Source organism: Mus caroli, unplaced genomic scaffold (assembly GCF_978045245.1).
Source record: "Mus caroli unplaced genomic scaffold, Mus_caroli_1 scaffold_7, whole genome shotgun sequence".
NCBI lineage: Eukaryota > Metazoa > Chordata > Mammalia > Rodentia > Muridae > Mus > Mus caroli.
The window spans coordinates 87,564,776-87,590,237 of NW_028227262.1; the positions used below are offsets into that span (position 1 = coordinate 87,564,776).

General features: G+C 38.3%; 1 protein-coding gene and 1 pseudogene across 4 annotated transcripts in view; one reads left to right on the forward strand and one right to left on the reverse strand.

Moving 5' to 3' along the window:
- The window catches only part of Ccser1 (coiled-coil serine rich protein 1), a 1,169,843-nt gene that overhangs the window by 1,049,315 nt on the left and 95,066 nt on the right, over positions 1–25,462 (reverse strand). The window lies entirely within an intron of this gene.
- LOC147003970 (uncharacterized) overlaps positions 12,684–25,462 on the forward strand; it is a 108,308-nt pseudogene continuing 95,529 nt past the window's right edge.

The window sequence follows — 25,462 nt, forward strand, 5'->3', positions numbered from 1 at the left end:
AAGTCATGTATCTAAAAATTGTCATTAGACACCTGAGACATATTTATAATATAATATTGAACAAATTGATTAAAACAGGGTCTCATCTCACCACTTTCATTAAGCAAGAGATGTGTTGTAAGACTGACATAGTAATTTCATTTCTCTTAACTAGGCTATTATAATTATAAATGTAGCCTTCTAATTCCTTAATAAAGCTTACATATACTAGAAACATCTTTTCTCCATTACTGTGTTGTATCCTGTGTGTTGGGGGCAGGGCTGAGTGCTGATATGCCCATGCCATATCACACATGGAAGTCAGAGGAGAACCCTGGGGAGCTCATTCCCTCCTCCTACTGGGCATTGCCAGAACTGAACCCAGGTCATCAGGCTTTAACACTGAGACACCTCACAGCTCCTCTTTTCTCAGTTATCATCCAATCTTTCTTAGTCACATGTTATATAAATATGTAGATTGAAGGCCATTGCCTAGGGGCTTCCGCTACCACAAGGATTATCTGCTTTAGATAAAACAAACTTTTTACATACATTAAGAGTACCCCTTCCTGAAGATGCAATTGACAATAAAGACATCTGTGACTGCAAATAAAAGCTCTGTGAATTACCAGTAGCATGAACAAGAACACTAGGAATGATCATTTCATAGAGGCTGGGATGATAACGTGGTAGTTTAGAGAGCTGATTGTTCTTTCAAAGAAAACGGGTCCATTCCCCAGCACCCATGTGGCAGTACAGACCAGCCTGTAACTCCAATTCTAAGGGGTCTCACACACTCTCCTGGCCTCCAGCAGCTTCATGCATGTAGTCTGCATACAGAGAAACAAACACAGATGCAAACAAAAGATAATAAAAATAAATAAGCCTTTAAAAATAAATTATTTCATGGGAACTACTACCACATCAGAAATCCATGGCCTTCCTTTCATTGGGCGCACATTCAGTCTCTAGTGTTTGATGTTGGGCTGTATTCAAGCAAATGTATGGGGCCTGAAACACATAGTGTGAAAGCAAGGGACACCTGCGACCTGCAGTACATAGGCAATAGGAAAACAGTCCCTCTGGGCTCATAAATAACTTGTCCTTCTGAAGATGACCTACTACAAAGAATACTTTCACATTTTATTAAAAACTTCTCCTAAGTTTTATTTCTTATTTGGATTTTAAAACAATATTAAATTATCATTTGAAGATTTTGTGAAGAAAGCAGCAAAACTTGAGTCTTGTCCCAGCCCTATTATTTCTCAGAAGAGTTTTCAGAAAATGACCACAAAAAGACAAAATGACCACTCTCAAGAGAAAGTCTACTCTACTTGGGAAAACACAGGAAAGAAAATTCACAGACACAAATTGTTTATAAGTAACAAGTTTCAACTTTCAATCATGCAGAAATAAATCATATGTAACAATCTCAAGGTACATACTTTGAGGAGGCTTCCCGGCAACTCAGTCTAATGATGCTGAGTCTATAGTACCGGCTGAGTGTCCAGGCCTTAGCTGGAAAGACATCTGCTTTAGGCAGTACCAGCTGTTTACCCAGCAACTTGTACTCTAACTACCATGTCACTTTCCTGTGAATGCACATTAAAGATGCTTTATTTAATCTCTCATGCAAAAGGAAAATAATGGAAGTATTTTGAACATATAATTGTTCCTACAGCACAGACAATGGCTACTCTGCCAGTAGGATCAGGGAAGAGACCAAGGGATCCACTACAAATGGTCTTCAGTCACAGAACGGGAGCAAGATTATGCATCCAGGCATGACAAAATCAGATATCATATCACTGAAAGTAAGCAGTTAATTAATAAAGTATTAAATTCATATGTAATTAGCCACTGTGAACATATTATCTTATTCTGAAGTAAAATAAGAATATAAATATTATTGCTTGTATAAGACACAAGTGCTTCTTAATATGGTTTTGTCACAGGAATAGGTCTATAAGTAAAGTCAGACTGCCCCAATTGGACTTTCATAGAATAACCCTATAGTCAAAGAGAAAGAATAGATCAAAAGTAATATAATAAGACAGTTACAACAAAAAGGGACCAACCTCTTCAAAGCAAGAATTCTGGTAAGACTCTGCGAAGCAGAGAAGGTTCTTATCTGAATTACTGGGATGTGTTTAGATACATATTTAGAAATAGTAAGATTGACACCATCATCATACATGATCACAACTCTTGGTTGTCTTCTAAGACAATAAAAATAGAAGACACAGATCAAAATGAGTTTGCACGGAGACTAGTAAGTTGTGAAACCAACAACAAATTGTGTGTGTGTGTGTGTGTGTGTGTGTACATGTACGTGTATGTGTATGCAAGGTTAAGACATAAACAAGAGCACATTAATGTTTAAACAATGTATAGTTCTTATACATTATTTAAATGTGTGTGACAGCTAACATGTTGGTGCTGTGAGCAGGGGTGACTCTCCTTCAACTTGGGATTTCCCCCAAGTCCTCACCTGGACACAACCAGTTCATAGCTATTTTAGACTTCACATCTGCTTACCTAACCACAGTCACCATAGAAAGTGTGTCGGAAGCTGAGAGACTCAAGTGCCAGTGGGGCTGAGGTTAGTCTGACTGTCCACTGTCACTGAATAAATCATGACGTGAGCAATATGGCAAACATTATTTAACTAATCTCTCACAGAAACAGGCCATACTTTATCTGAATGCTTGGGGACAATAATGTTTATGATTTTGCATTTTGAAATAGATGCATAGATTTAAGGAACGTCATGCATGGCACATAAAGAATAAAGTTAAAATATATCCTTAATTCCACATACATTTTGTATACATAAACTCGGCGTGACTTTCTATTGTACTTTCAGTGTACCTGTGCCAGGTCTGGCATGGCCTTGGTGGGGACAAATTGGCATGGTTCCTGTCCCTAGGAGAGGGCCAGCCAATGTGGACCTCCACAAGTGTTGATGACTGCTGTGGACATAAGACTTGTTTGTATAATAGTGTATATATTTTCACATTCCTGTGAGGAAGGTCTTCTTTGTTCATGACTCCATGATAATCTGAGATAGCATGAGTCCAGGAGGCGAAGGTGTGGCTAATGTCTCAGAAAATGGTAAAAGCTGGGATCTTCAGGACAGCCCTTAAGGCTATGAAAAAGAACTCTAAAAGTATGAGTTAGAAATATGTATAATTTCTCATCTACGCAAAAATAAGGATACAATATAAATTATATAAGGAGCTTTATGAATCTAAAGGGAGAGAGACAGCTGCATTAATGAGCCATCTTGTCGGAAAGATACAAAGGCAGGCAGATTCTAGCTTCAAGGTCAGCCTGGGACAGAACAAGCTTAGGCCCAGGTGTGGTAGAATTGGTAATTTCAGGATGGAGTTCCATTCAGCTAGTTTATCATCTGTGCTTAAGAGAGACAGGTAGATCTCTGAACTCATTTTCAATGTTAAAAGAAAATGTATACTTGTTGTTTTCTAAAAATTAAGGGGCTGGGCATGGGATGCTGACTCATAGGATAATTAAAAAAAAAAAAAGGAAACCTGGAGTAAATAACTGGGTTGATATATAAAATAAAAAGCTGGGGCTTGGTCTGCATCAGATAAGCTAGCAGAAAGATGTAGCAGTTCTTCCTTAGAATTTTTCTCTAGTGAGAGCTGGACCTTGGAATACACAGCTCTAAATGAGATGTCGCCATTAAATCCTTCTCGGGGAACCCTGTTGGAGTGGAGGCAGAAGGACTGTAGGAGCCAGAGGGGACAGAGGATACCTGGATAACAAGATCCTCTAAAACAGTGGTTCTCAAGCTGTGGGCCCTAATCTTTTAGGGTTTGAATGACCTTTCACAAAGTTGGCTAAAACCATCAGAAAACACAGATAGCTCCATTATGATTCATAACAGTAGCAAAATTACAGTTATGAAGTAGAACCAAATAGTTTTATGGTTGGAGGTCACCACAGCATGGGAAACTGTACTAAAGGGTCAAAGGATTGCATCATTAGGAAGGTTGGGGACCTCCACTCTAAAACAACTAACAAAGCTATGAACTCACAGAGACTGAAGCAGCAACACGGTTGTGCATGGTTCTGCACCAGGTCCTCTGCAGACACGCTATAGCCTTCAGTTTTCTGGGACTCCTGAATGTGAGAACAAGTAAGTGCTGACTCTTGTGCCTTCTCTTGGGAGACTTTTATTTTTCTGAAAACCTTTCTTGTCCAATTTCAATATAATTGATTTTGTTTTATCTTGCTCTATTTTATTTTGTAATGTTTTATTGTTATTTCTGAGACACCTGTTGTGTTCTTTTTTTTAATTAGGTATTTTTCCTAATTTACATTTCCAATGCTATCCCCAAAGTCCCCCATACCCTCCCCCCCCCCACTCCCCTACCCACCCACTCCCACTTTTTGGCCCTGGCGTTCCCCTGTACTGGGGCATATAAAGTTTGCATGTCCAATGGGCCTCTATTTCCAGTGATGGCCAACTAGGCCATCTTTTGATACATATGCAGCTAGAGACAAGAGCTCCGGGGTACTGGTTAGTTCATAATGTTGTTCCACCTATAGGGTTGCAGATCCCTTTAGCTCCTTGGGTACTTTCTCTAGCTCCTCCATTGGGGGCCCTGTGATCCATCCAATAGCTGACTGTGAGCATCCACTTATGTGTTTGTTAGGCCCCGTCATAGTCTCACAAGAGACAGCTATATCAGGGTCCTTTGAACAAAATCTTGCTAGTGTATGCAATGGTTCTAATGAGAGACTTAAAGGGAGCAGATCCAGGTGGGAGAGGAACTGGGGAGGAACCTGGAGGAGTAGAGGGAAGGAAAACTGTATTCAGATTATATTGTATGAGAAAAGAATCTATGCTTAATAAAAGAGGGGAAGACTGAGGTCACAAGTCACACTGACAGCACCATTTAGAGATTTTTTTTTAATGTGAAACAAAAAGCACTCCACAGCTCAGCATTATGGGAGGACAGGACAATCTGCATAAGGTGCACGCCACAAGATTCAGGGTACGTGCAACAGTGAAACTTCAATCAGTGCTGATGTCCAGCAGCAAAAGAGATTTATTGTAGAAAGTAACAGACAAAGGTTACACAGACTAGTTGAAAATATGAAGTAACATAGAAAAAGTTTTCTGGAACATTGCATTTTATAATCAAGTTCCTAAATGATAGTCTAAATATATTTATGTCAGCCGTATGTTTTAGGAAATACTGTGCCAAATAAATATATTGAACATTCATACATGCATAAAAACATGTGGGAATGTCTGGGAAGATACACTTCTAACCATTCACTATGGTTATGCCTAATATGGACTGTTACTTCAGTTGTTGTCAATGGGGACATCTGCACTATATGTAATAAGATCTTAATAATGGAAATACACTCATAAATTTAATTTGAGGTTAGAGGTACGAGATTAAGAGAGTCTAGAATAGACTCTAATATAGAATAATGTAGTCTAATAAGAGTCAGAATATGGAAGAATATACACATGTTCGTGTAAAATGAATAAAAATTATGCAAAATAAATAAAAACATGTGTGGGGCACAAAAATAGATAACAGTGGTTATTTTTGCAAGGAGCAGGAGAATGGGTGTGGGGAAAGCCTGGGAACTGAGGCAAAACACAAGAAATCCCTGGAGGGTTATACTTTTCAAATGTTAATATTCCAAAGTAAAATATTTTTTTAAAAAATAAAATATGTTAGGAATTTTTAAACCATCCATTACTTTTGAACTATATTTAATTGGAAAATTTTATATTCAGTCTAAAGTTAATCTGTGAGGTTGAAGGTTCTCTGATGGTTACAGTTCAATTTAACTTCCTAATTAAAACTATTTCCTTTATCTTCTGCCATACTGTACTTACTCCAGAATGTCTTCGGTAATCAGAGGGATAAAGTGATTCAGTCCAAGATTCCTGCCAGCTTTGAGGTTTGAAGACCTCCATCTCACTACTATGACCAGACAGTCGCCGGTTATTTGTCACCTGCTGCTCATAAATAGGAGCAATGAGATACTGGGGAAGAAGTAGCTCTGTGGCTCTTCTTCTGTAAGATAAATTGAGATGCTTCAGCTGGTAAAGTCACTTGCTATTCAGATTTTACAACCTAGTTCAAGACACAGGACCTTTGACCTCCATGGGTGCATCAGGGCACACATATGCCCCCAGACACATTCATAACTCACACACCCACGAAATAATAGCAATAAATTGTAGCAATTTAAAAATAAAATGTTATTTTTAATTCAACCTTTAATGGATGATAATCCAACTAGATGCCAACTAACAATATATACCCAAAGTGTACGAGCTTCATCAATATCTAAAACTGCTGTTCACTTAACAATGAAATAACTGCATTTGCTTTACAGTTTACTTCAGAAAAAAAACACTTGCATTTGCACATAGTGATCAGCAGAGGGCACAAAAGCCTGTCTTTTGATTTACAAAAGAATGGTTCTTTTTAAAACTAATATTCAAATAAACCTAATAAAACTAATTTAATGGGCATTTAATTATCAAAAATATCCTAAAATATTTAAATGGTAAAGTATTATGTTAAAATATTATTTTCAATGTAATTTTTCTTTATACAAATGGTGTCTGATAAAACAAAACCTCTGTAAATAAAAGAAATCTTTAACTCTTTAACTAGAAAGTTTAGGAAGAGCTAAAATGCTAAGAAAAAAGACCTTTTAATCTAGAAACATGTGTAGGACTTATGCTGGCCGTGCTCTCTATGCTGTAATTCCAGAATTAGGAAGGCTAAGACAGGAGAACAGATGTGCATTCAAGAACAAACTGGGATACACAGTGAGGCCTAGTCTCAAAAAACTAAAATACAGTTAGAGGTATATAACTTACTCTAAGGAAAAGAATTTTTAATAATTAAATATGACAGAGGGCATTAATTAAGTTGGTGGTGGCTACGTTAAACATGTGTAATCACAGGTGTGTGTGTTTTTTTGTGTAGTCATCACTGTAGGTAGTAGATGATGTGATATGTAACAGAGACTCTCACTGTGTAGTCATGGAAAAACACAAATGTTAGAGGAGTCAAAGTGGAAGTGAGCGATACTGCAGAGGAATGAAAAATGAAATCCTTAACCCTCAGCCCACTCATCCTTGTTGCTTGGGTTGTGAACACTGCTTTTGTGTGGCTATCAAGTGAGTTAACTTCCACTCTGTCATGGGTTGACATGGCAAGCCTGTGCTGTCAGGCTCATTTTAAAATAATTACAGACTCTTTCAACATGTATATCAATTTATCATTATCCACTTTCACCAAAGCCCATGTTTCACAGTGTGCATGGTAAGCACTGTTCTTGGATTGTGTTTCTTCTTATGATTAGAGAATCCGCAGGAACAACTCTGTGGTTGGCTTTGAGTCATGAAAACACATGCACAGAACTTTCCAAGTTTGGGAAGTATCTGTTCATACACACATATATGTCACATACGTGTCTCCATACCGCTTCTTTCTAGCTCAAATACAACTTGTTTTCATCGTGTCTCATGCATATAAGAAGGTGCTCTATAAGTGGTTACTACTAACACTCAAAGGGATGTCTTAGAAAAAAAAAGGTAAGAACAGCAGGAGTTGGCAGAGGGACAGCAGCAGCAGAGAGGCTGTCTCCTGGTAAACTGCAAAACCAGAAGCTTGCCTGTGCATCCATGGGGGAAGCTTGGATCCAACTTGTTACACCGAAATGTCTGGGTGACATTTACCCAGCACACACAAACAGCTTAGTGTTTTGGCAAATGATTTTTTAAAAATGGGGCTACTCTTTTACAGGCAATGGAAGAAAGTAATATTCAGTCTATTCAGCCTGCTCCAGTCAGGGAGGAGCACCAACAAGAAAGGAAACATCCAGATGAGGTGGCCCATGACAGTGATGCACTTTGTACAACCAGAGGAATGAAATCCAAGGTGCCGAGTGTGAAGGTGATGTGAGCATGAGCAGAATGGAAGCAATCTTCTAGAAGAGGCAAAAACAAGTGCAGAATCTCTGGGTAAGCATGCTCTGCCCAAAAACTGAACACAGACCAGGCAGTCTGAAAGTGACAGAAGAAGAATCCTGTGGGACATCAGAAAAAGCCATTCGAGAGCTAAATGAGTCTACCTCTTCATAGAGGAATAGCCAAGCCGCTGGCAAACCATTGCTGTTATTGTTGAAAGAAGATAACAGGGTCTGGCTCAGAGAATCACATAGCAGGATAATGAGCTTGGTTTATTTTGGGGAGACCAGCAACAAGAATGTTGGGGTCAAAACTGGAAGTCCAGCACAGAGAAGAGCCTAAGAAAATCCCCAGGGTTACTTTGTTAGATTGTTTTGTTATTTTGTTGCTGTTGGTTTGTTGTTGCTCTAGCTGGTAAAGAAGTGCTGCTAAAATCAGCATGGCAATAGTGAACTCAAGAAAAATATGAATTAAAAGGCTACTCATTACAGCGCTGTATTAATTGGGAAACACACCACTGCATCCTCACTGCAACATCTGTGTTCTTCAGTCTCCTATGTGGCAGGGTCAGTGGCAACCATGGAAAGTGATGTGCAGCATTTTGTGTCTTCAGTACTGAGATAGGGTGCTTAAACCAAGTAGCTTCTCCACCATTTCTCAGGTTTTATAAACTTTCCATAAGAGCATTAACTAGATTTCATTTTCTAAAAAGAAATACGAAAACTCCAACATCCAGTCACTTACTATGAAGGTAGAAATTTTACACTACTATCAAAAAAGAAGCTAATATGCTGTACTCCTAAATAATAACACTGATAAATAACACTGAGTATCTGCTTTGGCTGACCCAGTTTTCAGAATTTTTATTAATGGAAGAACCATAAGTGGTGTTTTGGATTTCAGCCCAATAGCAGTATTGGCTCTCTTATATGTTGGAACAAATTTCAATGTATAAATGTCTTGTTGGTACTCAATGAAGCTGTTCTAAAATCAAGACAGTCATCCATGCCACTGGAGAACCATTTAGTAATTACAACAGCAGCACATGTTGCTGCAATGACCAGAAGTATGTCTCTCCCATGCTACAGAAAACTTCTCTGTAGTGGTCAAGAAATCAAGTCATAAAGGGAGACCCTGGGTGTCTCCAAAAATATTTGTATGAAATAGAATGTTTGGAAATATTACAAGGTTTTAGTGAGTGAGGATCTGTTCCAAACATACAGAAAATTAAAAGGAAATTTAGTCTTTTTTTTCTTCCACCCAATAAATTTATTACCTAAATGACCAAAGTAATAAGAATAAAACTAAATGTAAATTATAGCGTAGTCTTGACAATATATAATTCAAGGATAGTTCTGAGAAGAAAAAGAAAATGGTACATGGTTTGATCATTTTTTTTTGAGTAATTGATTTCATTTAGTAAGCATTGATTGAAAAGCAGGCGTCCTGTTTGAGGCAGAAGACCAAAGACACCTTTCTCTTTTGTTTGTGTCTTTGTTCACTTGTAATTAGAACACAGAACACAACACCTCTAAAGGACTGGACCTACCTAATGAAGGTCTGCCTAAACCACTGGCTCTCAAAGCACACTCCCTTCCTTGTCCAGCAGCAGGAGTGTCTGAGAAACCACTAGTAATTCTTATGATGTGAATATAAATTTCTCTGAGGCAAAACCGGACATGTCTAAATTTAAGGAAATATATGAAGTGGAAACTTCTCATTTCTGTGGAAAGTTAGTTATGTCAAATGATGTTTTGTTGGGGCACAAGGATAAAAGGAGGTATTGCTAAAGCAGACATATGTAAGACTGTTTTCCTGAAGCAGACACTGGTGAAAGGATGTTTTGATATAGCAAACATATGAAAGGACACTTGATGACAGAGTATAAATATGACCCCACAGACAGTGGGAGATGAGCACTGAGCATTGGTTTGGTTTGCTCTGCCTCACTATTCTTTGCTATCGATATGCATGCATTGGTTCACCTTACACAGCACTGTTGAGCTCAACTTGTGGTAATACCACCATCGAGAGAAACTTGCCCACGAACTGCTCATGAGGTTCTTGAAGCATCTTGCTGTTTCCTCAGCCTCACCTCAGGCCAGTTGGTAAGCTTGGTGGTTTCTTTAGGATTGCACTATAGCTGCCTGTTGTCTTCTTGCTGAAAGCACTAGACTATGCTGAAAGGCTGGTTCAGACCTGGTGTCTACCTGCAGAGGACTGCTCTGCAGCTCCTGAGCCATATTGGGTGCCTGAACTGCTGCTACCCAAGAAGAGTAAGCGCACCCTAAAGAACTATTGCTGAGCAAATCCACTTCCCCCACATCCTAATCTTTTCTCTTCCACCACCTCTGCTGGACTAGAGGAGAAGTTGAAACCTTATTAAAAGTAAGATGCAAAAAGTGTATGCTTACAAATATATCTATATTAAAATCCCATTAACATTAATTAAACTTATAAAATTTCACTTTGCATAAGAAATCAAATATATCTTTAAATGTTATGCTAATTATTTTTTCATGTTAATTTTTACTGATAGATGTTGTATTTATAAGGGAAGCATCTACTAGGGGGATTGAAAAGTTAGGCACACTAAAGAATAGTTTACTGAATCTAATTAATGACTTGGGTAAAATAATAGTCTGTTTTATCTTTTGCCAAACAATATAATTGTAAACCAAAAAATGAGGTGGGCCCAACATGAACATTATATTTTACCTACTAGAATGATTAGTAGTATGCAGTATCACAGATATTCAAAATTATTTAGGAATCTGTTCTTAAACTACATCAATGACGAGAGCATTAAAAGTCATATAACACAGTCAGTCAAGTGTGATTGGTTTCCTTTGAGAAAGATGATGCACTGAGTTTACTTAAGAGATACTATGAGAAGCCGGGCATGGTGGCACACACCTTTAATCCCAGCACTCGGGAGGCAGAGGCAGGCTTATTTCTGAGTTGGAGGCCAGCCTGGTCTACAAAGTGAGTTCCAGGACAGCCAGGGCTACACAGAGAAACCCTGTCTCAAAAACACCAAAAAAAAAAAAAAAAAAAAAAAAAAGAAAGAGAGATACTATGAGAAGAACCACATGTTGTCACTTGATAGCAAAACATAATCAGCTTGTTTAGATGGTAGGAAAGAAACAGAAGATATCCAGGGAAAACAGGACCAGGTCACCAGCATCAATCCTGTAGGACAATCATATCCTTCCCTTATATCAAATTGATGTAGCTTCAGGTACTCACTGCAAACTTACACTTCAGTATGGATAGAAAACTCTTACAACTTCATTCAAACCTAACAGTGAAATAAACAAAGTCATGGACCTCAATATAACTCCCTTGAAATAAATGGTCTCAAAACATCGCCATTAATTATGAAATTCCATTAAGAAGTCATAGCCAAGAAGCCAACGAGGACATATTAAACTGGCTTGTTCATTTACAACATGTAGAGGTTTATAACTGACTTCTAGTGATGCTATAATTTCAGTTAAGCTGGAATGTTAGTCATTGTAATCCATATAAATTTCATATTTACTTGTGCACTTAAAGTGTTTCAAAATCACTGACAAGTTAAAATTCATTCATATTCTCAATTATATTATAGAACACCTATGTATTATATGTGTGCCTATAATGTGTGTGAATCTCTACACAGAATTTTAATCTGCTTCCTACAGCAGATATAGCAGTGCTTTTATCCTAAAATAAAAATATTTTATAATATGTGTTAATATAAAACAATGTAAATCTATAAATCAAATATAGCTAAAGTGTTTTCATTGAAGTTGCAACACAAATATTTTCTTTAAAAAGAACTGCTTCCAGAAAGAACTATCCGGAATGTACAATTTGCTTAACTTATTTTATTTATTTATATATAGAAAGCCTGATAATGAGAAAAAATAAAATATGGCTTTTTATATACTTAGCACCATGACATAGCCAAAATACCTACCCTTTCTTTTCTTTAACACAGGGTGCTGCTATGTAGAGCAGACTGGCCTGGAACAAGTAGTGATTTTCCTGTTTCAACCTCCTAAACTCATCTACACATCTTTTCTAGCACACAGGCTCTGGGAGTAAAGCAGAGCCTTGCCTAGGAAGTCTTTGACTTTTATCAACTCTGCAAGTCCTAGGGAAACTTAGGGTGGGTGCCCACAGCTCTTTGTCTATATGATTTCCCAGTGTGGACTGAAATTTTTATAACAAAATATTTAACAACTAAAAAACACTGGAAACACACGTATACAAGCCTAATTGGTATGCAGATGCAATATGCTGATTCAGGAAGTATAAACCAGAAGCCATATGGTTCTTAGTTCCCTAACACTGCAGACAGGCATGTCAATGCTGGATCTGAAAGCAGCACTATTGAAAAAAAAATGCTTTACTCAGTCACTCTGAGTCTGTTTATGAAAATCAGTTAGAAAAAAACATGCAGTGACTTCAATCTATTCGCATGTGTGAGATTTGAAATACAGCCAAAGACACAAGTCAATCTGGGCATCCCCATGGTGACGCAAGTGGGCCGTCTGCACAGGATAACAGGATAAACTCAACATCGTTCAGTTAGAGTTGAAGAAAATGAAGTAACTGTCAATGGAGAAAAAAGTGTTGATGCATCAATACAAGAAAGAAACAGGCCTTTAACAATGTTTGATTTATCCTTTCTGACAAGATAAAGAATACCAGATAAAAGTCAGTTCCGAGAATGGCCCACTCCAAGCTCAGAAAGAGCTTAACTACGTTCGATTATAGCTTCGTGTCTATTTCTCCTAGCAGTGTTAAAGAACAAGGAACGCTGCTGGCGTTTGAACGAAATATGACTGACAAACCAAGTCAGTTCCAGTGAAAGGTATGGAATGTGCAGAAAGTGCTGACGCCAACGCTGCAGTGAACATACTTAGAAAACAAAAAGGAACGGTAGACTTTAAACACTTTTCAAATTGGGATGGAGCATGGTATGCGTTAATCGAAGTTTGACCTGCAATGCTTCTGGCATTTATTTGCCAGGGGCTTTAGTTAAGAGTGAACTCTGGGCACTGCCCTGTGAATGTGTGATTTAAGCCACGGATGGAAGGCTAAGATAACAATCCCTGCTGAAACGTGACTCTGAGCTTGTGCTGGAAGGGTTCCAAGCCTTCTTCAGCCAATGTGGTAAAATTCTTAGATTAATGGCTTGAAGACATTCTTGCTTGTCAGGAGTATGTGGGTTTTCTTATTCTAATTTTTGCCTTGGCAGCAGGACATTGTGGTAATTCATTGCTGCACTTTAAGGACAGTTGGGCATTGGCTCATTATGGTGCATGTAACTGATAGTTCTATTTATGGTCTCTTAATGTCTACTTTTTTTCATTTCTTATTCCAGCCCAATCAACTAAGTTTGATACACATCTCCTTGTAAATAGAGTCTATAAGGGTATTTAGTCATCAATGGGAGAGAGGGAGGGAGAAAGAAACAGAGGGAGGACAGAAAGATGAATCATGGTGTAATTCCATATTTGTTCAAGAAAATATTCTTTATATGAAAAAATTATTCAAGAAAATATTTTCTAAGATGAAAAGATTAATCGCCATGGTTTTGCCAGTGGACTTAGTGGAATGTCTTAATTCCTTTATTCTTTAGGTTCTAGGTATAGAAAATATTTTTAAAAGATAAGCTGCTTTATAATGCTCCACTTACAAACAGGTTTTGAATTTTTTGGCATTGTGTGTAATTCAATAAATAATTCTTAATAGACCCAGAGGATAATGATCCTCCTCTCTGACAAAAAATTTACTTAGGCAAATATCCCTAGATTCATATGAAATATTCTTATAAAGCATGAATTTAAGAGTTATAGATTCTTTACTTGGGTTATTGTGGCAGAAAATATCAAGATTAATTTTCCAATAAGCTATTAATAGCTAACTGGCACTCACAAGCCACATAACAATTAATATTAAAACATCACGTGGTATTCATTATAAGTCTACCTTGATCCAGTAGAATTCAGAGAGTGGGTACTAAAAGTCTTACGGATCACACGGCCCCCAATGGAGGAGCTTGAGAAAGTACCCAAGGAGCTAAAGGGAACTGCAACCCTATAGGTGGAACAACAATATGAACTAACCAGTACCCCGGAGCTCGTGTCTCTAGCTGCATATGTATCAAAAGATGGCCTAGTCGGCCATCACTGCAAAGAGAGGCCCATTGGACTTGCAAACTTTATATGCCCCAGTACAGGGGAACCCCAGGGCCAAAAAGGGGGAGTGGATGGGTAGGGGATTGGGAGGGTGGGTATGGGGGACTTTTGGGATAGCATTGGAAATGTAAACGAAGAAAATACCTAAAAAAAAAAATTATAAAAAAAAAAAGTCTACGGCTTTCTGTGGATAGTTCTTCTTTTTTCGCATAGGCCCAGATAATACTATGTACCCTTGACCCCCAAGTTATCCCTAAATGGTGAGTAAAGAAGCCTACAGCCTACAGCTGGACAGAAGATATATTGAGGCAAGAGACGAGAGAGAGAAGTTAGAGAGAGAAGAAGATAGCATGGGGTAGGTGAGTCATGAAAACATGGTAATGAGGTTTGGCCAGTTCGAGTTATGAGCTCCCAGAGGAAACATGGCAAGTTAAATCTCAGGGTTATTTGCAAAGAAATAGGCAAAATAGAATAGAGGGTTGGTGTCTGCACAGCTCTGGTGTTTTAACAGCTTATTATAAATATGAAAGTTGTATGTCTTTTATCTGGGAACTGAATGATCAAAGGTAGAGTAGAAATTCCCAGATGAGATTAAATATTTACTGCAACAATCAAGAGTTTGTGCGTTTGAGTATCTTAACTAAGGTATTAAGTGAAATAAAGTGAACATCATGGCTGCTAAACAGCCACTCAGCTCAGGGAATTACTGTAAGCTATAGGTGGGCAAAGAGCTAGATCTGTACCATACATGTTACAACCTTGAGTCAAGGTCTCCCTCTGTACTCCAGGCTGGCCTGGAATCCACTCTGTACTGAAGGCTACTAGGAACTGGTAGCAATCTTCCTGCCTTAGCCTCCCAAGAGTTGAAGTCACAAGACAGCAGTACCACATCCAGCTATAACTATTCTTTATTATTCGTATAATATTTATTAAAATATTCTTATAGCTTATAGAAAAGCAAAATTAATAATATTTAAAGACAATTAGATAATCAGAAACAAACTGGTTATGCATGATACAACAAAATAATTTGAAAAACTATTAAGTCACAAATTTGGAATCCATATATCAACTGGGAGAATGCATTAAAAATGCATAAATACTGATGAACTTCACCTGCATATTCTAGCCCTCCTAAAACTCAGCCACCTAGAACACTCCTGTAGGGAAAAGCATGAGGGCCCAACCTAAGGCTAAAAACATGTGGGAACAAGGAGAGTCTGAAAACACAACAGTGTCTTTCCGGGTATCCTGGTAAGCAGAAAGGCGGAACCATGTCACAGGTGTTCTTGTTAGGTCCTATCTTACTATACATGATATCACCATGAAAATATCCTGTACTAGCATAACCTTTCTAAACAGTAGACGAGGAAAGTCATTGTCTTAGTTAATATGGGACTGGTTCTGTGGTGCCAGGAATCAGGCTTTTGGCTTGTGAAAGGCCAAAACAACAACAAAAAAGCAATGAAGACCAACATGATATCCTATGGTATATAAAGATGGCAGGAGTCACTTAAGTAAGATTGGATATCTATTCAAACACATTCCAGTGTCTTCATAGATGGGCACAGTGGGAGGCAGGGCAGAAAGAAGGAGCATCCACCACAGTGCTACCCGTGCGCAGACTTCAGCATCAGTTGACACTTAGAAGAGATCCCTGCTTTATTTTATTCCAATTTTCTTTCACTCTTTAGAGTGAGGTGTCTGTGACTTTTAATGACTTTACTGTAAAAGCATTAAATTTTCTAAACAAATTCATCTCATGCATTTTTAAATGAATACTGCTAATAACTATACTAGAACCAAATATATAACCCACGTGTTTCCTCCTGGAGTCACACACCTTCAGTGGTGACAGAAAGAGGAACTTACATTCATGAAAGGCCTGTTTCCTTCTCAGTGATCTTCTCAGAACTGGCCCTATTCGTGACAGCCACTCTCACTGAGACACATCAAAACCATGTAACTGTGCTTGGCTCCAGTCTCTGCCAGTCCACAGCCTACTCTGAACACTGAAAGGTTTGCTTCATTCACTCCTTAGAAACAATGTAACCAAGAACTTGTTAAAAGTTCTTGACTTCCAGTCACACTTAAATCTCAGTCTGAGTGCATTCTCTAAATTTAATGAACCCTGTCTTTCTGACCGTAAGGTTGGGCCCTTGCCAACCCTTGCCACTCTTTTTGTGCCGTCTGTGTGAAGGTATGATTTGAGGCTGCACCTGATCATGTGCTCAACCACTTTAAACAGAGCAGTGAACATGCATAAGTCAGCAACTTTATCTTGTCTTACTGCATCCAAGCGCTCAGAAACACATCTGGATGTAATCAACGTTAAAAAAAAAAAAAAAGAATTCATTTAAAGGATGAAGTAAGCCAAAATCTTGTTCTTGTTGTTGTTGTTGTTTCTGTGGTTATATTTTTATGACTCTCATTCCCTCGGCTTAAAAACTAACAGAGGGCATTTCCCCCTATATACCCAGTACTTTCATTATTTTCCCAACACACTAATTACCAATCATCAAATGAAATTCTTAGGAAGCTCAACTTCTTTCTCCATGCCCTCACATAATCTTAAGGACTCATATTAAAAGAGATGTTTTTCCTGTGGCCTTCCAGGAGTCAGCTCAAAATCTATAACATTAGAACTTTCTGCTATCTTAAAAATAAGATTAAAAGAGCTCAAACAGGCATGAAGTGTGGATTCTTTAGAAGCAGACTAAGGCCAGTAGCATCTCCACTCACTTCAGTTACCCAGGATCATTATCATAGACAACAGCCTTGAAATTTTGTTAGATAAACATTAAACTGGAGAAAAGTATACCATGCTTAAAATGTAGTTGTTTACCCAATTTTGGGAAGACATGAACATAGTTTTAAGACATTCTATGATATATCTACTAGTAAAAACATAAAAATTCAAAATTCTTATTTAAAGATTACAGGCTTTGTCTCTTATGAGTAGGTAGTAAAATAATTGAACTACATAGTTTCAATTCATTGAGACATATCAACATAAATATGCCATAAGTTATTTAAAAGCTCTGACTATACATATTTTAATTTCCCTTTATTTAAAAATAATATGAAGGTTTTATAATTAAATATTATTAACATAATTTGCTCTTATTTTCATTTCAAGAGATACTATCACAGAACAAAGCCATTCTAACTCAATTCAGAGTTTTACATTTAAGGTATGGTCTAGATGTTAAATACCACTTAAATAACAAATGGTCCAGCACATCTTACTCTAGGGGCAAAAGATTCACACAGCAACATAAAAATAATGAATCTATAGCTTAGAAATTCACAAGAAGTCACCTTACCTTATTAACTAAGATCCCAGGGTCTCAAATAATATTAAAATCAGTACAACTTCTTTAAGCCAATGCTTCTGTGAAGGAAAGTTCCTGAAAACCGCACCCTACATTGCACTTTCTGCAAGGGTGGCTGACTGAGCAGACTCAGTGATGTAGAGAACCTGGGGTACCACGACTCAGACAGATAATCTTTACTCCCCAAATAGCATTATCAACCCCCACTTCCATAGCTGACCTAATATCTTTATGTTAAATCCTTTGGAATGTATGGACAGACTGCTAGTTTCCAAAGGACCCTGGGGCTAAGAATGTTGTCAAACAGCTTCTGAAGCCTATATCAGCTTTTCTTCCCACCACTTTGCTCTAAGAGCCGATATAATATTTCTACTATTGTATTTGAAAAGAGCCTTGATTTATGGCTTTCTTTCTTCTGTTACTATAAAAACATTTCATCAAATGGTTGCTGTGTTGGAAGTTGGAATTTGAAGTAACCTAAATCTGTGTTCCCAGACCCTGACTTCTTCGATCTGACTCCAGAATAAACTATATTTCTCTGTAGAAACTTCTTATTATCAGCAAAAGCAATCTATTGGTCTGATAATTGTACAATAGGAGTCTGTACTTCCATGTAAATGAATAGAGAGAAAAAATACCCATATGGAAACTTGTTAAGATACAAAGGAATGTAGACTAGCATCTGAATTTGGATGCCAATAAAGAACCTTACCCTCCCCAGTGAGTGTGTCACACCGAATTTCTTCCTACCTGAGTGTACTGGCTAGTTTTGTGTCAACTTGGCACAGCTGGAGTTATCACAGAGAAAGGAGCTTCAGTTGAGGAAATGCCTCCATGAGATCCAACTGTAAGGCATTTTCTCAATTAGTGATCAAGGGGGAAAGGCCCCTTGTGGGTGGGACCATCTCTGGGCTGGTAGTCTTGGGTTCTATATGAGAGCAGGCTGAGCAAGCCAGGGGAAGCAAGCCAGTAAAGAACATCCCTCCATGGCCTCTGCATCAGCTCCTGCTCCCTGACCTGCTTGAGTTCCAGTCCTGACTTCCTTGGTGATGAACAGCAATATGGAAATGTAAACCAAATAAACCCTTTCCTCCCCAACTTGCTTCTTGGTCATGATGTTTGTGCATCATGATTCTAATTAGAATAGAATTAGAATAGAAACCCCGACTAAGATACTGAGTTACAGTGAACCCATTACTTCTCCATTATTTTAAAGCTGTGATCTAGACTCTGAATGAAACTGAGGCCAACAGCTTTCTTGGTTCTTAGGGGACTGGATCAGACTAGAACTATATCTTTGGATACATATGTAAATGTTTCTTTTAACATCCATATTTACATTTATCACAGTTAAGCTCATTTACCATCAAAACTCATGTTAAAATGTGATGTTGGCATTGAAAAAGTAAAGGTAGGCCTTAGGAGGTAATTGGGTCATCAAGAAAATTAATGCATTTCTTGTGTAAGCAGATCTGTTCTAGAAATTAGTGCTGCTGATCACACCAACATAGCCTGGTCCCTCCACCACTTCTCCATACATCCATAGTCCTTTCTCCATCTATCAGGTTAACATCATTAAGATGATGATCACCGAACAAAGCCACTAAGCTTCGACTTCTAGATTCCAGAATCTTGAACTAAATAGTATTCTGTGCTTTACAAACTAACACCTAAATGCATTCTATCATAGCAAGGAAGATGGGCTAGTATTTGACAAATGTTCTGATTTCTAGTAGCCTTTGATGTAGACTGGACTTGGACAATGTACTGGAGGTCATGTGCTTCCAGGCTTGGTCCTTGGTTTACTACTAATGAGAGTTGTAGAAAACTAAGTATGGGGTTCAGCAAGAGGTTAGCTAGGTCACTGGGGGCTTTCCATAATGTAAAATGTAGAAAAAATATCTCTCTCTCTCTCTCTCTCTCTCTCTCTCTCTCTCTCTCTCACACACACACACACACACACACACACACACACACAAACACACACATACACACACACACAAACACACACACAATCAACAGCTCTTCTCCTCCAAGCAATAGACAATTAATTATAGGATTTTGAGAAAGAGTAGAAGGCAGTGTTTATCAAAAGTATATTACTTGCTGTCACAGTTAGCTTCAGTTGACAATTTACCATACCTTATAAGAAGTAACCTCAATTGAGCAATTGCCTCTAGTAGACTATCTCATAAGTAAATCTGTAGGGCACTTTCTTGATTTCTAATTGATGTAGAAGGACCAAGAAGTCTATGGGCAGTGCCAACCTTGGCCAGATGGATCTGGAGGATATAAGAAGACTAGCTAAATAAACTAAAGGAAATAAGTCAGTGAACAGTATTTTTCCATGGCTTGTACTTAAGTTCCTGCCAGTTTTCCCTCATGGCTTGTAACTTATAAAGCAAGAAAACCTTTTCCTTTCATAAGTTGCCTTTGATCAGTATTTGCCAGGAATAAAAGTAAATGAGGACACTTGCTGACATGACACACCACAGTATGGGCTAGGCAGTGGTGGCACATGCCTTTAATCCCAGCACTTGGGAAGCAGAGGCAGGCGGGTTTCTGAGTTCAATGCCAGCCTGTTCTACAGAGTAAGTTCTAGGACAGCCAGGGCTATGCAGAGAAACCCTATCTCGGGAAAAAACAAAACAAAACAAAACAAAATAAAACAACAAAAAAAATTAGACCAGTGTTAGAGGATCACTACAGGTGGAAAAACAATGATTTTAGGTAGGGAACATATGTTTGCAAACTATAAATGCATTGATAAGTGGTAAACATACATAAAACTATCAATACAGCCGGGCGTGGTGGCGCACGCCTTTAATCCCAGCACTTGGGAGGCAGAGGCAGGCGGATTTCTGAGTTGGAGGCCAGCCTGGTCTACAAAGTGAGTTCCATGACAGCCAGGGCAACACAAAAAAAACCAAAAAAAAAAAAAAAAAAAAAAAAAAAACAAACTATCAATACAAATAAAAGTCAAGACCATTGCAGAAGAAATATGTATGAGGTAACTCTTAGAAATTTTCTCATTTATAAAATAAAGTCATGAACCAGGCTGTGGTGGCGCACACCTTTAATCCTGGCACTTGGGAAGCAGAAACAGGAAGATTTCTAAGTTCAAGACCAGCCTGGTTTACAGAGTGAGTTCCAAGACAGCCAACGCTACCCAGAGAATTCCTGTCTCAAGAAAACAAAACAACAAGAAAAATAACACTACTACAACAACAACAACAACAAAACTAAAAAAAAAGACACAAATCCATTGATCCTAATAAGCTTGTGTGTGTGTGTGTATACATACATATATATATATATAATTTATAATATATATAAATATAATTTACTGAAAGTGTATTATGGCTCAAACCTTCACATTTTATCTGTAAGCTTTACTTCAGGGCTGGACGACAATGCCAGTTGCTTTGATCTATGCTATGTTTGAATCTGTAATGTGCTCTACACGAAAGTAATTGGGACACTTGATCTGAAATTAAAGGTACTATTTTGGAAAATTAAAGACCCTTTGGAAAGTAGAGCCTAAGTGGAGAGAACAGAACATCTGGAATGATTTCCCCGAGGCATGTCATTTCTGCGCACGTTCTACTTCATGATCCAATTCCTGTTTAACATGCTGTGAAGCATTTATTGGACAACATACACCCATCAGCATGAGGTCTTGCCCAAGTAAATAGGGTCAAACAACTATGGATTGAACCCACTAAAACTGTGAGCAAAGTAAACCCTTCTCATAAAGTATTTTTGTCAAAACAATTTGAAAACCTGACTGATAAAGGAAATTAATTCCAGAGAAGTAGTATTGCTGTCAATACACCTGAACATGTTGGTCTTCGGCCTTCAGAACCAGCTTTATGGTGGAAATTAGGAAAAGTTTGGAGATGGTGTTTAGAAAGATCCTGGAACATTGTAATGTTGCTGGAGCAAAGTCAGAACACAAGATGCATGTTTTTCAAATCCTTCTGGCCACAGAGGAACTTGTTAACAGAGATAGACAAAGGGGATATTGTTGTTAAAGAGATTAGTACCATTAAAAAGATTGCAAACGGGGCTGGAGAGATGGCTCAGCGGTTAAGAGCACTGACTGCTCTTCCAAAGGTCCCGAGTTCTTATCCCAGCAACCATATGGTGGCTCACAACCATCTGTAATGAGATTGGATGCCCTCTTCTGGTGTGTCTGAAGACAGCTACAGTGTACTTATATATAATAAATAAATAAATCTTTAAAAAAATAAAAGAATTCAAACACTATGCACTGGACAATGAAAGTTTTGAGAACATTTCAGGAGCTGGTCAGAAAACACCCATTCCAGGTTCTGGGCTATACAATTATAAACTCACCTGAAGGGGTTCCATTGAGAAGAGAGAGCAATTTGGGTGTGTTGCTCCCCACCTGGCTGCCAAAATGGGTATTTTCCCAATTTCATATGCTTAATTGTTCAAAGCCAATATGACCATAGTTCAAGGATGCCCAGTTAGTGGTAAGATCACTGTATTATCCATGTTATGCTGGGTGTAGAGACAGAAACTTCAAAAGACACTGGTTCACAGAAGCTTTTGTTTAAGTTTTTAAAATCCTAGTGGGCCAGGCAATACGTATCACGGCTTGTTTCTCTATAAGGCACCCCTGACCTAGCAATGCAGAAAGCCATGAGATTGAGGGTGAAGACTAATGGAAACTTGAAAGTTTTGGAAGTTCCAGGAACATGGAATTTTATCAAGAAAGGCTGCAGACAAAGGTAGCGCCTTCCCAGGAAAAAGCCATGTAGAATACACATACCATAACACAGGAAGAGGGCCCCACAAGCCCACTGAAGCCCACCTCATAATACTCAGTGGAAGAGAGGCCATGGGCTTTGATGTTTTCCCTATGGGGTTTGGTCTGATCATTCCTTGCTAATCCCCTGTCCCCCCTTTTGAGAACTGGAATAAGTGCTCTGAGCTATTACTTACTGGAAATATGAAGTTTGATTTTTTTATTTTTTCATGGGCTCACAGAGAAGAAATTATCTCAAATCTGAAAAGGTTTTGATTTTGACATTTTAAACAATAAAATCAGTTTAGATGCTGAGGATTCTAGATACTGGAATAAGTGCTTACATTTTACATTGGCCTTGGCTCTTCTAAATGACTTAAGCACCTAATATGCCCCTATTGGCTCACCATTAGAATAGCTGATCCTTATCTGCAGTGCTATTTTGGAACGTGGGTGGAATTTAGGTCTATGGAGAATATTTTGAGATAAAAGGAGATGGGTCAGAGCCTTATTGGTAGTTATTCCTTGTCTACCTCTGAGTTTTTGATTGACATACAGATTATTATCCCATGAATATGTTCCCACTACTATGATGCCTGAATAAATGGGACCAAGCAACCATGGAGACTCAGCTCTTCTGACACAACACACAAAGTACGTACTTCTGAGTTAAGTTGTCCATGCCATATTTTTTTTTTTTACTATATCAGTGACAAAGCTAATTACCACATCAGGGATATTCAGATAAATACATTCATATTGAAATCCAGCAGCTATGGTTTCTTTACAAGAGCATCATTCAGGCTCAGCCTGTGTTTCTCAAAGAGTGTACATAAGGCACACCTTGGATGTTTTCATCAGTTTTTCACATTCCATGCCATTTGATACTCCTTACCAAGAAACAACAATTACCCTCTCTAGAATAAAGGAATTTTTTTCATCTAAAGAACAAATAATACATACTAAACAGTATGAAAACCCTTTGTATTTCACACCCACTCAAATTCCATTAACCTGCTGAGCAGTGGTCTCATTTTACAATGATTATTTGGAGCAAGCTTGCTGTTCAGAAAGTTATGCACATAAACACATAACTAATCAAACTAATAACTTTGTCAAGGCTGAAATACACACCAGCATTAGCTGTATTTCTTAACAGTAGAAAATAACGTTAAAATAAAACCAAGAGGCAACTCTGTATGGACAATTTTGTTAGTAGAAAAAAAAAGTATTTGACATTTTAATGAGCAAGCCCCAAGACATGTATTCTGAGAACTTAAAAACACTTTTGCCAAAAAGTGCTTTCTGACAAGAGTCCATATAGCTGTCCCCTGAGAGGCTCTGCCAGAGCCAGACCAAGACAGATGGGAATGTACACAGCCAAACATTGGACTGAGTGTGGTGACTCCAATGGGGAAGTTGGGGGAAAAAACTGTAGGAGCTGGAGGGGTTTGCAACCTCATAGGAAGAACAACAATATCAAACAACCAGACCTGCCCCCCGCAAGAGCTCCCAGGGACTAAACCACCAACCAAAGAGTACACATGGGGGGACTCATGGCTCCAGCTTGATGTGTAACAGAGGACTGCCTTATCTGGCATCACTGGGAGAGGAGCCCCTTGATCCTGTGGAGGCTTGATGGCCCAGGATAGGGGAACACTAGGCCACTGAGGCAGGAGGAGGTGGGTATGTAGGGCATCACTCTCATAGAGGCAGGGGAAGGGAGAAGGGAATCAGGAGCTTGTGGAGAGGAACTCAGGAAGGGGGATAACATTTGAAATGTAAATAAATAAAATAACCAATAAAAAAAGAAAAACAAAACAAGCAAAATCACTTTTGAAAGAAATAAAAGGCTAAAATGGAATATGTCCCATGGCCACTGATTGGATGGCAATGTTGTTTAATGACAAAGTTCTCCAAATTAATCTTGATCCCGAAAATTCCCTGTGTCAAAATCCCATCTATCTTTGTTTTGTAGAAATCAACAGGCTGATATTATATTCAATATAACTGGGACCAGAGAAGCCAAAGCAAACTAGAATAGAAAACAAAAATTGGAGAACACATTCTTTCCAAGTTCAAGAGGCATCAAGACTGTGTGGCGATGGCATCAGAATGAATGTGTAAGTCAGAGGAACAAGGTGGTCCAGATTACACCCTTACCCTTTCCTTAGGTGATTCTCTGCAGCGTGAGGATGACAAGGAACTTCAATAAAAGAATGCACATTCTTTCCACAAGTAATTCTGAAATAATGGAGCAATCACATGTAAAGCAAGGATGTTGGGACTAACTATTGCAGGATTCACAGAAACGAATTCAGATAGTTCATAAACTAGGAATGAATACCAAAACTGCAAAAGAATCTTGACAAAAACATGAGAGTAAATATCAACAACACCAGGTTAAACAGAAACAAAGCTTCAGAGATCTACCATCACCAAAGGCACAAGCAACAACAACAAAAAAAAATCATTAGTGAGGCTCATCAAACTTAAAACCTGGGCTACAAAGGCAGCCTACAGTGAGGAAAAAATGCATATGTACTGTACAACAGTATAATGACCTTGTTTCCCACAATGTGGGAAATTGGATCCAATCAATAATGAAAAGAAAATTAACCCATTTTTGTAAAATTCAAAGTAAGAACCTGTCTATCCAAAGGCGCTATGTGACTAGTTCTAATACACTGTGAGGAATAGGGAGCTGAAGATCAAAGGGAGGGTGACTGTGGTGGCAAACAACTTTCCCAGCACTCATGGGGCAGAGAAAGGAGAAATGCTACAGGTTAGAGGCAAGTCTAGGCTATGTAATCAGTCCCAGGCAGAAACTTACATACAATGGGACACTGCTTCGGAAGCAAACAAAACTAAACCCCACTGAGGAAGCACACTTACTATAAACTAGGATAGCTGCAATGAAAGAGGATAAGAATAATAAGTGTTCCCCAGGGGCGGGGACCCAGGAATCCTCATCAGTGTCATTGCGTGGTGCAAGCATGTTCGAAAACATTTTAATAGATCTGCAAAATGCCAAACGTACAATCCAACAAACAGATCAATTAGCCCGTATTTGTATATCCATGAGAAGTAACAACCTAAATCCATATAAACAGCGTCTTATGGAGTTTCATTGCTGCCTTATTGACAAGAGCTCAGTTGGAAATAACAGAAATGTCTGTCAGTGAATGAATGGAAA